The following is a 15623-nucleotide window of genomic DNA, read 5'->3' on the forward strand; positions in this document are numbered from 1 at the left end:
TCAAAGCTGGCATTCCTATGGTAGACGGCGCGCTCTATGGCGAACGCCCCGCCGTCGGTCACGAGCCGGTATTAATCACTCGACATCCACGTCGACGAGCCTTCGAACCGGGCCTGGGTAATTTTCGGGAAGCGCACATCCCGATGATTGCTCGAACCGATGCTGGTAATTCATGATGAGTTTCATAATTGAGTTGATTGGATCGATTTCGGCGGTACCGCGCTCGATGGCGCGGCGTTGGTCTTTGAGATTAGTCGGTGATTTCTGTAGTAATGCTTCTGAAATACATGAGGGACGTGTTAGCCTTTTGTGTTGATTTCAGCGCAAACAGGAATTTGGGTAATGGGTATAATTATACATTAGTTGTTATAAACCTCTCTGTGATTTATGGCACAAGAGGAAAGTGTTGCTGCGCGTGATTTGCGGTAAAATGAACCTTTACTGATCAGAGATCCAGATGTCTTCCCTCGATTAAGTTACACTCGATCAAGATTTTAGCTCCACTGGAAGCAACGACGATGATCGAAAGATCTGAGTAAATGTGACCCTGAGGAGAGAAATGACGGGTTCCGATCGGGGAATGCTGCGTACCCATGCGTGCACCGTTTCAACGTGTCGTTTGAAATATGAACTCGATTTAAACTTTCCCGTCAGAACGACTCTGTCGAGCTTTCGAATGGATAAGCGCCCCAGCTTCATCGCTACCAATCATCGTCGTGGAATTTTGAACCGATCGATCCGTTCCAGGCGAAAGTCGAAATCGAGTTAAGCTCGTTTAACCCGTACGACGGTCTCGACGTCCGTCCGGTTGACGGACAATTTTTACCGCTGTCACGAATTTCAGCGAGCCATCGTGGCTTGGCCCGAAACACAGCATTCACCTGTGTCAGCTAGGGGTCAGTACCACTTTCATTCTGGTTAGAACGTCTACATCGGGCGTCGGGTTCTTTGGGTGCGACAGACAACGCTGACCGACGAAAGAATTTGATTTCCGTGTCTTACAGCTCGACGCTCCACCGTTTCCACCCACCCTTTTTCTTACGTCCAGCAAGCATTCTTCTTCGAACGATGCTTTTCTCCGGGGGCTGATCGCGAGACGCGTCATTAACTCGTCTTGTTTGTCAGTTCAAGTAAGGTGAATGTCCCAATTTCTGCTCATTTAAGGGGTTAAACCTAGTCAGGCGGCCGAAAAGAGGCGAATGTTTGTGAATTTTTTTTTGAAGAAGCGGAAGCGTATAATTTTACAAAACTTTTTGCGTTTAAAAGAGCAACATTTAAAGAACATTTGGTAATTTTTTCGTAGAAAAATATTTAAGTTTATAATATATTAATATACATTAATATACTAACGAAATCTTTTTTGTTTTTTGATTTTAGATAATCTGGTTCCGAATGGCAATGCTCACCGCAAAACCAAATTTTTAAAATATCTTCTTGGATATCGCTTGTTATTTTATTATAAAAGTAAATATTTTTCTACGAAAAAATTACCAAATGTTCTTTAAATGTTGCTCTTTTAAGCGCAAAAAGATCTGTAAAAATATACGCTTCTGCTTCTTCAAAAAAAATTCACAAATATTCGCGTCTTTTCGACCGCCTGACTCGGCATAACCCCTTAAAAGATAACTCGTCATAAAGAAGGTGTAAAAAATTTGTTTGTGATCAAAATTTGCAGAGTATTTGATTAATTCTTTAATATTAAATCAACCAATTCAAAAGCTATTTAACAAAGATATTTCAAGATTGTTAACTATTAGTAATTTCTAATTAAATATATAATGCTCTAAATAGTGATGTACGTATTGTCGCGTAAATGTTTAAATGGTTTAGAATTATTTTGTTGCAACTATAGTACAAGCGTAACGCGTATAATAATAAGAAAAATACGAAATTAGCAGAAATGGGGACACGAGCAGAAATTCAAGAGAATTTTCAATAATTCTTCGAGCAATTATCGAGTATTTAATGGATCAATATTCTATGTTTCGTGTAGTACAAGGTAGATTCCAGTTGGTCGATTCTTGCTGGAATTGGATGAAAGGGGAGATATAATCTCTGGACCTATTTTATTATGTATTATACCTACATTAAACGAATTATCCCCGCGCAGTCGTGCGACTCGCTGACAAAGGGAATACGAGAAAATTCGCAGTAATCGGAAGATTCTCTATTCTAGTTATGCTGCATTTGAGACAGTCAAACTCGGTGGTCGTATTCTTTAAAAACAGCACGAACAACTCTGCTAATTCCTTTGTTCCCCTACTTCCCTATGTAGGGCTATCCCTTCACCGAAACCTCTTTGTCCGAATTCGCTGTTAATTCTTAAAACGAATTGGAAAGATTTTCAAATATTCCCTTCGCCCTCTTTCATTTCCTGAATGACTCCATTCAGCTGCTAGCGCACCCGTCGAGAATACTAATTCTTAAAGTTGATTAAGCTGCTACATTTACTCCCGCCAAGAAACAGAATACCATTTTTCATCGGCACTCTTCGAAGCGTGTCCTCCGTTCGCAAAAATCGCTCGACCTATCTCAGAGCACCCCCGAGACCGTGTTGTAACCGCGCTACACCGTCGACCATCGTCGAATATCTCGCGACGGTGGCGTGTCCATCGGCGATAAGGGTTCGCGTAGCCCCCGGCCACGTTACCCGACCGAACTGGCATCGAAACCCAGCAGTTGTAGATGCTCCGCTCTCCCCACCGGCGGTTGGCTTGGAAAATCATATCGTTGTCGTACGGGCCGGAGTGTTCCGCGGGCGTCCCGTTAATTAGGGCTCGGCTGCTGGCACCGTGCACGTCCATTTGGCAGATGGACCTAACTCACCGTGCAAGGATTCATTAACACGTATGTTCGTGCCAAGGAACGCGCGCATCCACGTCGACGGCGTGTCCACGTAATAGAGCGTGGTGTGGCGCGGCGCGTGCACGTGCACCGGCCTGATCCACGAATCGCAATGGAACGCATATAGCAAAACGAAGTGGCCGGGGGGTGGGTGCTCCAAGAACACCGTATCAACAATTAGGGAGGACCCTTTACCATCGCGCAGAATGCATGCCTGCACATGCACGTCCACGAGTGGATAACACATGCGCGCTGCCCTATACAATCGCGACACGCGCATATCTGCCAGCCCGGAGACTATGCCGCACTGGATCTCCTGTTACAACGCTATGCCACGTATGTTGCACTGCTCCGTCTGTCTCTGTCCGTCGTAAATCGCATTGTTTACACGAGGGGTTATTACCGAGCCTCGCTGCTCTCCCTCCGCAATGTTCTTAACTTCGAACGGGGAAAGCTGCTCGATGGGGATCCGGGGGTGTTATCTACTTGCGATTATCGAACTGCTGGATGTTGGCGCCAAGCAGTGGGGACGTTTAGTGCGATAGCGATGACTGGCTGCTTCAGAGATTCCCATTTGTTTGAAATCAACTTCAATGATAAATTGTGAAACATTGCAAGGATCTGGAGATGAAAGTTCGTCGAAACTTGCGGGGACGACGGCTTTCGATGTTTGCAGGGCTGTTTAAAATCTACGGTCTCGCCTTGCTCTACAGTTCCGCACACGTAACCTGACACCTCTCTCCATCCCGTTGACCCAGAAACACTCTTGTCACTCGTTTAGCTCCGCCGCCACGGATATGCACGTTTTCGCCAGACGCGAGTTCGAATCGAAATGCCGCAGTTTATGACGGCCGAGCTCGGCGGTAAAGGAGGGTGAAGCTGGAATAGAACGAGCGTATCTGAATCTCGCCACGGACGGTTCCGCAGGCAGATAAAACCGTGAAAGTGTGACTTTAAGCGGATAGGGAGCCTGCGGTTTCCGTTCATCCGTTGGAAAAATTACGGCCGAGAGAAATTACGGTAAAGCGAACGAATCGCCCAATTATTGGCCGCGGAATATTCGCCTACACGAATCTCCGCGCAGGCATTGATTTTCCCGGGAAAAAAGAAGGCCGTGATTACTCAAATTAGCGATAGCAAAGTTTAGAGAGTTATGAGAGATAGGGGGGAGGTGTTTGAATTCCTCTCGAGCGGAAAATTGCGCAATAAAAGTGAATGGTAAATCATTTCGACTAATCGCAAGGAGATTGGTTTAGCAAATAGTTGCTGTCGTGTCACAGATAATAGATAGTGCTTCTTGTCACAGAACCAGATTGATCGTTACACGTTTCATCTTCTCGCGCCGGGTCGGCATTGAAAGATAGCGATAAATTGGATGGTCTCGTAACTTGAGGCAGTAGGTTCGAGGGATGTTTAAATTTTATCTGCTTCGAGCAGCCGCGGATAATCGATAACCAACCGAGCCACGATGAACAATTCAATAACTTTTCTACTCCGGCTGGCCATTACGTCCGCCCCCGCGTAAACTTCGCTTACATAAAGTTCCCGTTTTAAACTTCATCGTCACTTACACGGTACGTTAAATCGTCCGGCGCGGACGATTTATTTCTCTGCCTCGGATGGAATCTGATCCCTCTTATCTACACAATTTTACGCGCAATTAATATTTATGCCGGGACACTTTTCTCCTCTGGTAATTCCGCGTTCTTACTGCCAGCCCTCCCTCCCCATCGATCGTTCTCGAACGCGATTTAAAAATGAAAGGCAGCAAAACGATGACTTCCACCCTCGAGGACATTACTAACGCGTCAAGCACTGAACGTCTCTCTCCCGTAACGTCCCTCCAACACCAAGGATTACGCATAAACTTTGTCGTTATTTACACTCGACGTATCTAACAAAGGCAAAGTGTTACACCCTTATTATCCTTAAACGAGAGGGTGGAGATCTGAAAGTTCACAGACTGGTGTTACAGGCGAGGAGTATTGCTTAGCAAAAAATAACAACGAAATTTTTCACGCTGGCCGTTTGCTCATGCTTAAGGGGTTACGCCCCCCTCAATGTTTTGAGAAAACGATTTTTTTTTCTTTGCACTTTCTTATTACGTCAAGTTTTAAGAATAATTTAAGCCATGGTAGACGCAAAAATTCCCCAAAATAGCCGAGTTGTAGACTTTAAACGAGGCGCGGATGTCGATATTCCGCAGCAGGTAGCTACCATTCTACTTTTCTTCTTAATGGTATTATCTACGATGTAGCATATCAGTTTTTCCATCCTATACCCCATTCGTATATAATTAATGGTTTAAATTCGTTTTTTCATGCGAAAAACGTATAATTTTTTTCACTTTGCTCTCATTTGTGCAATAATTTTTTTGTTCTCAAATCCCTATGCTACATCGTAGGTATTTTATTAAGGAACACGAAAATCATCGGGTTTTTGATTTCAGACGAACATGTTCGTTATAATTTGTTAGATTAATCACGCGTGTAACGGCGGACGAGCTTCGCGGGAGAACAAATAACTCGGTCATTTTTTAATATTTTTGTACAGTATTTATACAATATATGCACCAATACATGCTCTACCCATAAGAAGAAAATAAATAATTTTCAACCTCATAGTATCAGTATAAAAAAATCGTCTAGTGCTGTTTCGAGCGCCTCAGGGTGGCGTGACCCCTTAAGTACCTTGCTGGACTCTTTCCGTGAGTCGAATACGAATAAATGAAGCCTCATGACGGCGTGACGTTCAACTTGTCTGTGAAAATATCGTTCAGAAAATGGACGACTGTTGGCGGGGGTAGCGTGACGCGCGATGTCGTGCCGCTACCGGAAACCGCCACGGCGTTTTCCGCTCTCCCACGCAGGCCGAGCGAACTTCGCCAATTCAATTTTCGGATGGGCCGCGCAAAGGCTTGTTTATGAAACGTTTACCAGGAAATGGTGCCTGGTCTATTTGGAAGTCTGCGTAGATGCCGTGCCGCCGACGATACCGAAGATATCAAAGTAATTGGAAAAGTTTAAATAGACTCGCGTGCTATTTACGACCCGCGACCGCGGTCAAACGTCTTTGTTCCTTTGCTTAATCGCGAAAGATGGTCCGTTAACGAAGCTCGTACTTCCGAACTGTCGTTGCTCCGTCTCCCACATTCTTCTACCCCGATAATTTCGTTTAAAATTAGAAACTATTGAAACTCTACGAATTTATAATAATAATTCGTCTTTATTACATCACCAAATCTACATTGCCGTTAATTGAACGACGAATGGGCGAGGTTAAGCATCCCTGCTGTTTTACAACCTACCCTTGCGGCAGTAATTCAGTAACAATTTCCGTGGTAATTTCGTTATTTATAACGATAGCTTCACTGGAGTAAAGCATCAAAATGCTGTTCTGTAAGTTGAAGATGGATTCTCGTGTTTGTAGGTGACTTAAGCCCGCTGCACACATCCGATTTTTTAACGTGCGGCGATGGTACGGCAACGTAATTGCGGTCTGAAGTACTATAAATTAAATTAGGCGATGTACATTTATTTGCGGCGACGGACGTCCACGTTGCGTGCAATGTTTACCGCAGTTTCCTAGGAAAACGTGCGATCGTCGCAATCGTACATACGGTCTTTCAGTACAAAATAATCGATAAGGTCAATGTACACATTCGTTATTTTGCCGCAAAATGGTTGAGTTATTGCTAACATTTCTACAGGAGTTATAGTCTCATCCATGTATATATTAAATTATCAGGTTATGTTACTAAAATTTTGGTGAGTAGAAATGCGGACACGACGGTGATTCACTTGACCCTAAACCTAATCACCTGTTTTCTACTTAAAATAATCAAAAATAGTAAAAAATCTAAATCCAGAGCACAATACGGTATCTGTTTTTGTTATTAAATAAGAACCTTTACTGCAAAAACTATTCTCTGCCCAATTATCGAATAGTGACCCTGTTCCTTACCACAACCAGCTAAAACACGGTCGAAAAATCATGAGTCTCTCATTTCAAAAGTTTTTCGTTGCTTATGCTGCACTTTGATTAGCCCAAAGCTCGTGCAACACTCGCGTAAATGTTCAAATAATTTAAAATTATTTTGTTGCAACTACAGTACAAACGTGACGCTTATAATAATAAGAAAAATACGAAATGAGCAGAAATAGGGACACGAGCAGAAATTGGGACAATCACCTTACGTCTTTTGCCTGAACCGTAATTCCGGTAACGCAAAAGTACCGCGCGTTAAAAAATCGGATCGCGTACAATGGGCCTTAACGTCTCCTGTGTCTTAATGTAATGACATACCACGCAGTTTCAAGTAAACAGCTGCAACAAAGGGTTTTCTGTAACGTGGCAATTACGCGTCCGAACATGCAGCGAACTACCTAGGAGGACCATCAACTTCTGGCTCCATTACAACGTACAAACGTTCCTTATGTAGAAGACAATACCGTGACGGTGCCGTTTTACGCCGGTTCTAAAAGCGCCGCGGAGATTATATGGGCTCTAGCTGCAATTTGCAGATCGATAGATTTTAACGCACTTGGCAGACCTCTCGTAGAATTGGAATGTTTCCAGGGGGATCCGGCCAGGAACGTTAGTCCGCCGGCGTAATTGGTATTCCTGACGCAGAAATTCATTTACAGAGTCAACCAGCGCGGGAAGAGACTGCGAGAGATGTTTTTAATAAAGGGCCGGCTTCAGCGAATAATAAATCCACCCGCGTTACTTTGTTGCCCCAGTTGTATTCAAATTCCTTGCCCGTCCCACGTGGCGTTCTCCTGCTTTCTGCAACGAACGTCCGCTATTGGCACGAATCGCCAAGCTGGACGAGCAATAAAATATGTACGCGAAAACTCGCGGACTATTGCAATTACGCGGAAAGCTTAAACTCGGCGCGTGAAGGGTGAAGCGCAAATTTGCCCACCGTTTGAGAACTTCGCTTCACCTATGCACCCCGTTCCCTTGCGGTTGCGTTCGAAATAATTCTTGGGGGAGAGGGAATTAAAGAGGCAGCGGGGAGGAAAATTTATGTGCGCGAAGGTGCCGCTCCCAGTATACAGAATGTTACCAGCTAATAGCCGTAAGCCGTAGCGAGATATAAAGCCACGCTACATCACGCTGAGGGTATTTTGAGCTTCCTAAAGGTAAGGACATAGGGTAAGTGTGGGTATTACCGCGGAGTTTTAAGATAGGTTAACTTTAGAACCTTCGATAAACCGCTCAAATGAATGAAAATCCCTGCTTCCTTTTTTAAAAGAAATTTGGGACCTTAATAATTCCATTAAAAATGTGAGGACGGGGTAATAGGCACAGTTAATTAAAAATACAGAGATTGAAACATCAATGTCATTGCAGGAGTTACTGCGGACATGCATGCATTACTGCCTGCCAGTTACTAACGAAACACCAATTACTGCGCGTGTATTACTCAGAGTTGGGCAAAATGTAATCTAATTACAAATTACAAAGTAGGATTAAACTGTAATTGTGTAATTGATTACACGTTATTTTCTGTAATTGTTAATTTAGGTAGTTGACCATTTGGTTTTGTCAACTATCTAAATGAACGATTACAGAAAATAATGTGTAATCAATTACACAATTACAGTTTAATCAGAATTTATAATTTGTAATTAGATTACATTTTGCCCAACTCTGGTATTACTGCGGACTGATGTTAGGTGAAATACTAGTGTAAGAAAGCCTATTGACTTTTCTGTTATCTTTTTATACTTTTTTTCACTTTTATCTTTTCGTGGTATCTTTATAGAGTTGTAATTGTCACTCATGCACCGCGGCTCACTTTGGACGTTAGGTTGACGTACGGTCGGAGGAAAGAGTAGGTTACGCAGTCGCCAGTCCGCAGTAATACATGCACATGGTGTAAAGTACTGCACCTAATACTGCGGTGAGAAATAAAAATTAAAACTAAAATGTAGATGACTGATTTACTGTTTTTTTCTGAAAAAATAACTCTTACTCTATCGAGTAATAACGCTGCATTACATGTATTACTGTTAATAACAAAAATATAAATGTTTTTCAAGTACGTGTTCATGACCGCCATATCGGGAATTGACCGAAGTTTCGCCTTGACGAATTTCAAACTAGGATAAAAAAATTATTAATAACTTCGCTGTACATATTTATTAATAATTATCTGTAATAGAGTTTAAAATAATTTTATCGAAAATTTTCAAGAGATTATGTACTCTCCAGCATTAAATACGATCTGCTTTAGAATATCCGCAGTAATCGGTGCATCAGCAGTAACACCCACACTTACCCTATATCCTTTTAAATACCGACGTTCGTAGTCCATTTCCCGACGAGTAGAATGACCTTTAACTTGGGTTGGCAACGTCAGGCCTGTCCCCAGCGCGTGCTTCTGAAGTAAGTCTGACAAGGCACTGGGCGTTTCTACTTGCTCGTCTTACTGGCTATGAACTTACCTCACTATTTCCTCGTTTTAACCTCGCACAATATGTAGCACTTTACCCATCGACCCGTTGGAGATCACACAACATGAAATTCGGTAGTTTATCATCGCGAGCCCGACACCCCCTGTAAATTCGACGCGTGTTAGCTCATGCAGCTGGGTAGTTCACGGCTGACCATAAATCACCGTGATCCGCGACTATAAAGTATTCTTCGACATAGGTGGATCGCAAGGTTCTCGAAACAGGTCCATGCGTCTGGGCGACGTCGACCCTTGTCTCTCGAAGATTCATTGTAATTCATTCCCGGAGTTCACATGACTTCGGGGTGGGTGCAGCCGTAGATAGCTGCAGCCAGGTAAGCAGGATTATCCATCGGAACGCGTAAGTTCACAGGACGTTTCTGCGTCTTCAATTCCGTAGAGTACATTGGGCCGAGAGGCTGGACAAAATGGAAGAGAGAAAATGGCAAGGTAAGCAGACAGAAGACTAACGCTCTCCGCGTTTCGTTTTTATCCGTTTTGCGGGCTCAGGTAACTGTAGGGGCGCGGGGCGGTGGAAGAAGCGGAGGAGAGATAAACAACGCGCAATAGGGGGAGGCAGAAATGTGACTGGGGTGGGAGGGTGGGGACCCGTGGCGTAAAAGTCGACGGCATTTTCATTAAAACACTCGCATAAACGAGAAGGTAATATAAATAGGCCTCGACAAATACGGCTGGGAGGAGGATAGGGGTGGTGGAGTATGGCGGACTGCTACTTCCACCGTAGAAGATGCCCTAAACCCCGACGCCTCGTAAATATTTACCGTTACATTAGCGCGGCGAAGGTAAATCCCGTATCAACCGTAATTATATCCGTCAGCCAGACCGAGAGATGCTCCTCGGTCTGAGAGCGTGGCGAACCGAGCGGAAAAATCGCGAACAGCGGCGAGAGGATCGTGAAGCGGTCGGCAAATTCGTCATTAGCCACCTTTCAACCACTTCCACCAATTTCCTTAACCTGCCAGCCATGTGCGAGGTGTAAATTCAAGATCGTTACTAGATCTGCAATTTTTGTTACTCGGGGGTGTTCTGGCCCCTCGGGGGACTTTGCTTGACGACTTCACGCCCAAATTCTCCCCCGCAGTCTCGTCAAATTTCACCACGATTTCGGAGTTCTCGCGCTGAAGCCTGCAACATGTCCCAAAACGTGACAGTGGCTGCAACTTATATCGACCAAGTCGCATCATTCTCGTAGGGTGAGAAACATTCGCGACATCGACTCTGCGCCTCCCCTTTACTCTCCCCTGTGTCTACACACCACATTTTTTTCGCATGTAACACCGTAACGATTACAAATAAGGGCTCAAGCCTGTTGATTTGAAAGTTTGCCGCGCGATCCTTCCGTGAATGGTCGCCGAACGCGCAATCAAGAATCCTTTCACGCGAATTGATAGAGGAACCTTCGATCCCCTCCTCCCCCTCGTGTTGTATGCAAATCTGTTCTTGATTATTTCGATTCATCGGCGGCGACTTCCTTCCCGGCCAGCTGACAAATCGCGCCGGAGAACGAGTTTGTAATTTATGCCGGTTGTTCTTCGATTCGTGGTTCCGTGAGATTCATTGATCCGGGCTGGACTAGATTGATTATATCTAGACACCACAACTTTCAGAGATCGAAGTGGTCGATATTCTAACACTTTAAATACCATGCAGCCTTTCGTGTTGCTTTCTCGATGTTCCTCGACGATCGGGAAGAACAGTCTCAATGCCCGCGAAGTAAGTCAAGCCCCGTGGCCTCAAAGCAACGAAAGACCCAAGTGGAACCGTGCTGGCGCGGTTATCGTACGCTCATAAGTCTAATCCGTGTGTTTGCCTATGGAAATTGTAAATTGCACCGTCGCGGGTAGCGCGATGCAGATTGGCCGAAGAAGATGGTAATGCGGCCAGTAAATTTCCATCGTAGAAGACAAACGTAGCTAGGAACGCGCAACGGGGTCCGTATGCGTTCCTAACTGGACGTTCATTTCAATTTGACGGTGTATTCAGCGGGCTCGGTGCCGCGCAAATGGATCGTTTCCTTCATAGTATCACGCGACTGATTCCGCAATTTTCAGCCGGTTTAGCGGGGATCCCGTTTCATATTGCCGACAGATTCGAGTCTGCACGTTCTTGTTTCTGCACAGCCACCGATTCCCGGCGACCACAGTGGATCTTCCTGGAAGTCGACTCGATAGTTTAGCTCCATAAGTAACCCCAATACGGCGAAGCTTACCTACGAGTCGTCGTGAAATCCAGAACTTTTATCAAACCTCAGTGAGCAAGTATCGAAGATCAACAGTTTCACTGATAATCTAATTCTTACGAATGATTTCTTTCTGAATAAACCGACGGCTTATGTCGCAGCGATGATAACAGCGTCAGCTGTTGCGTAGGATCCCGATCGAAGTTCCGGTTTCACCTAAAAATGAAATCCCACGCGTCAGATTTATCCAGTTCAGATTACCATTACCCGGAACTTAACGGGAACATCCCTAAATCACCTCCACGGGCATGTATATTCCCGCGTTAATACGGTCTTACACCGTTCCCGTGCAGTTTATCAAATTGTATAGCGTTATAAGCCGCGCGATATAGAGAGAGCCATTCGCGTCCTAGGGGAAATAAACTTGGCCTTCCAGCGGCCCTACCCCGTCGCGGGGAAGTTGCGCTTTCGGGGGAAGAATCTCGAGTTTTAAATAAATTAAGCCTCCCGCTTCTAAGGTGCGGGCAGAGGGGTGCGTCGGTTGTTTCAACGGAGGTGAGGCACCCGCTGAATAATATATGCCGCGAGGCAACGAGGCGGGCGCGTGAGAACGCGGCTCCGAACGGCGAAAAGAAAAGGCCACGAACGACTTAAATACTCTCCCGATAAGCGTAGATTTCCCGGGGAGCGTCACGATCCGACGTTTAGACAAGTTGAGTGGCAGTAGAAGCCTGCCGGGAAGGAAAAAGAGGCAAGGAATCGACTAGGAGCGTTCCCGGTGTCGGGGGCGGGGGAACGGGTGGCAAACCCGTTGAACTTTCTCAATTAAAAGTTAATTACCTTTCGGCTAAGACCACAGAATTTCAATCGACAGACGAATAATTGTTCCCCGCGTTTCAACTACTGCCCAAGTAATTAACCGTATAAACATTTACTTTTGATTCCCACGGCGTTTTTCGTTTTTCCATTTTCTCCTACGGCCAGTTTCCCTTTTTTTCTCTCCTCTCCTCCTCCCGCTTGTCGCTTTTCCTCGCCGCTCCTCTCTTTTCCTACTTTCGTTTCGCCGTTGCTTTTTGTTCCCTGGCGGATCGCGAAAACGTAATATCGCTCGCTGTTTATTTTAATGCGAGGAGATGGGAATTCCGTCGGTTGATTGGATCCCGTGCAATCATCGCAGAAACCGGGCCCATTCGTCGCTATCAACGTCGGCTCCAATTCTTTTTTCCACCGACGCTGCTCCGTTTAAGCTGAAACCCCTCGACGATCTTTTCTGTTCTTCCCCGAGGACGTATGTATCGCTGAGACTGGACCGCTTGGAGCAGAGTCAATCACTGGCAGAGACAATCCCAGTTCCGTTCGATGTCTGCCTTTTTAAAAACAAGGTCGAGCATCGTTTGAGGATCGTTTGTACGTCTACTGTACTCTCTTCAATGAAGATTTTCTTTAATTAACGCGGAACACTATCGCGTGCGATAAGAAGTAAAAAGGTTAGACGTAGTACGTCTCATAAAATCGAATACCTTCTGATAACGATCATTTTTCAAACCTAGACACTCATGAGAAGTATATTTATACAGTGAAAAGAAAAAGAACAGTCACTGCTGAGGAGTTTTTGTTCCGTTATCTGGGTCATCTTCGATCTTTCGATTGGCCGAGTCATTCGAAGACAGATAATACAGTTTTCCCACTTCAACAACCAAGTTCCCGTATGTGAATCCAAATACACAGTACAACAGCTATCTGGACTTGTAACACTCAATAGCCAAAAAATTGCGTTGTAATCAGGAGGAAATGCCCTACATATTCACAAAGTTTCAGAATTTTTTGAATTTTCGGGTTCGGGATCTTCCCTTGTGAGCGGCAGTGGATCGAGCGTTTTGTTGAACTACCACTTCTGTTGACGCTTTCCGAAGGAACACTGTCTGCTGCATCGCCTGGGATGGTCAGATTTTGTCCCAGACCCTTAGTTTTGGAAATAAATTGAAAGATATCTGCAAAAATTAGTGCATTTCGGGTGTCCTTTTCCCTTTGATCGTTGTTTAAACATATTTAAATGTTCATAATGCAATAATAACTTACATTGTTGTATTCTGGAGGGTTCATAGAATAATTTGTCGCAACGAACAATCGAATAGCTATTACCGTTACGACACAAAAGATGCTCAAACTAGAAAATTTGCAGTTTTTTCAAAATCGATTTTCTCAAAAACTAAGGGTGATGGCGACAAACGGGTTGCGGCTTCGTTTTCAGGGCACGAAAACCTATAAGAAACGGCTATTAAATGTTAGAAGTCCGAAAAAAAGTCAAAATTTGTTGTACTGTGATAACGAAATAACTCAGGCATCGCAGCCTAATGCAAAAGAATGGGGGGGTGCAACGAAGAGCCTGAGCATGCCGTTAAGATCAGTTAAATTAAACGTGAACTCCACGAAGAACAAAGTTCCCGTACGGAAACATAACTCGCCGGGAACTCTGGTTCGGAAGCTCAGGTCGGCCGACCACGAAACCTCTGCGGAAGGGGGCAGAACGGCCGGAACTCGGGATATAATTCCGGGACACCGCTCAGCCGGCGATCATTTTGATGGGGGACATTTAATTAATAGCCACGGGGACCTGGGCGCCTCAATTATAACGCGATTAATTATGTAATCGACGGGAAACGGGAGACGAATTCACGACGGAATTAGCCCCTCGTGTTAGCCGTGGACGTTCGCTCACCCTCCTTGTTCCTTTTCCTCGTGCACAGCTCGCCGCCGATCCCGCCTCCCTCGTTTTTTTTCCCCTCCGCGGGAGGAAGATGGGTCTCTCGGGGGCGGCAGGAGGACGATCCCTTTACACATTTCATCCCCCCAGGACGAGATTTTTTCGGTCGAACGATGGGTTTGTTCCGGGGACGGCCGGTCGGACATAAAAACGCTGGAAGATTGCGGAATCACGAGGTGCCACGAGCACCGAGCTACGTGGTCTGGATTCGAGAACCCGGTCGCCTTGCCGCGGCTGTCAGTTGCATATCGCGGTTCTATGCCGAGGGCTCGGATATTTGTGAAGGGTTCGGCGAAGTGAAATTCTATCTGCTCGACACACGGATGGGCGGCTTAAGGACGCGCGCGGTGTAATTCTCCGAGGTACCTTGCGCGTGGAATTTGGTGTGAGGGTGTGCTGGCGGCTCGTTGGTTCTTGATACATTCATCTTACCATCGCAAGCATGTACAAATCGGTGCACTGTGCACTGAAGTGAATTAAGTGCACTTAAAGCTGCCGGCTGGCGTGGGCGTAGCTGGGGCTTTGTTTAATTTGCACTAAAAGTGCTGTCTCATCTTCCAAGGGAAACTACTGAAGGCTTTGTTTTTTATATTTATCGAAAAAATCGCTACTGGAGGATAAGATATAGAAATATAAGAGAAAACTATGTGAAGCTAACAAGAAACAGAGTATCTAAATAAGACTCACAAGGGAACACCGCGAACCCGGACTCACGGATTGAAACGCAACTTTGTGGGTGTTTAGAGTGATTAAAAGCAAGAACAACGGTGTCTTTCATTTAGGCTCTATCGCCCTCTAAGGGGGTGAAAACTAACCTCAAAGTCAATTTGGCATTTGCACTTTTTCGCGTATAACTCTCGAAGTACAACAGACAGAAAAAAATGTTTCAAACAGAAGTTGAATAGTGCAATAAGCGCTACAAACTTTTGTTAACAAAATTTTGAAAAGAGTTAAAAAATATATATATATAATTGACGAAAAAGGACTCTTTTAAAAATTTTGTTGACGCAAGTTTGTAGCGCTTATTGCACCATTAAAATTTTGTTTGAAACATTTCTTTTTGTCTGTTGTACTTTGATAGTTATACGCGAAAAAGTGGAAGTGTCAATTTGACTTTGAGGTTAGTTTTCACCCCCTTAAAACGCGATAGAGCCCAAATGAAACACACCGTTGTTCTTGTTCTGTGTCGCTCTAAAAACCCACAAAGTTGCGTTCCAACCGTTGAGTCCGGGTTCGCGAGGTTCCCTTGTCAGGGAAATCTGAAGATTTGAGGTGTCCAATTTATGTCTACAAAGTACATATAAACGTGACTAGAGGATCTACTAATTAACTTGGAGACAATGGGTGGCGCT

The 15623-nt window shown here is 44.8% G+C and overlaps 2 protein-coding genes across 2 annotated transcripts in view; both read right to left on the reverse strand.

Annotated features, from left to right (window-relative positions):
• Positions 1–13848, reverse strand: part of LOC143366758 (trypsin-1-like) — a 356002-nt gene extending 342154 nt beyond the window's left edge. Inside the window, exon 1 of the mRNA XM_076808114.1 lies at positions 13845–13848. The gene's annotated coding sequence lies outside the window, so the exon portion shown is untranslated. The remainder of the gene's footprint in view (positions 1–13844) is intronic.
• Positions 1–15623, reverse strand: part of LOC143366756 (uncharacterized) — a 59817-nt gene that overhangs the window by 21955 nt on the left and 22239 nt on the right. The gene's annotated exons all lie outside the window — the stretch shown is intronic.

This window comes from Andrena cerasifolii, chromosome 3, assembly GCF_050908995.1.
Source record: "Andrena cerasifolii isolate SP2316 chromosome 3, iyAndCera1_principal, whole genome shotgun sequence".
NCBI classification, from domain to species: Eukaryota; Metazoa; Arthropoda; class Insecta; order Hymenoptera; family Andrenidae; genus Andrena; species Andrena cerasifolii.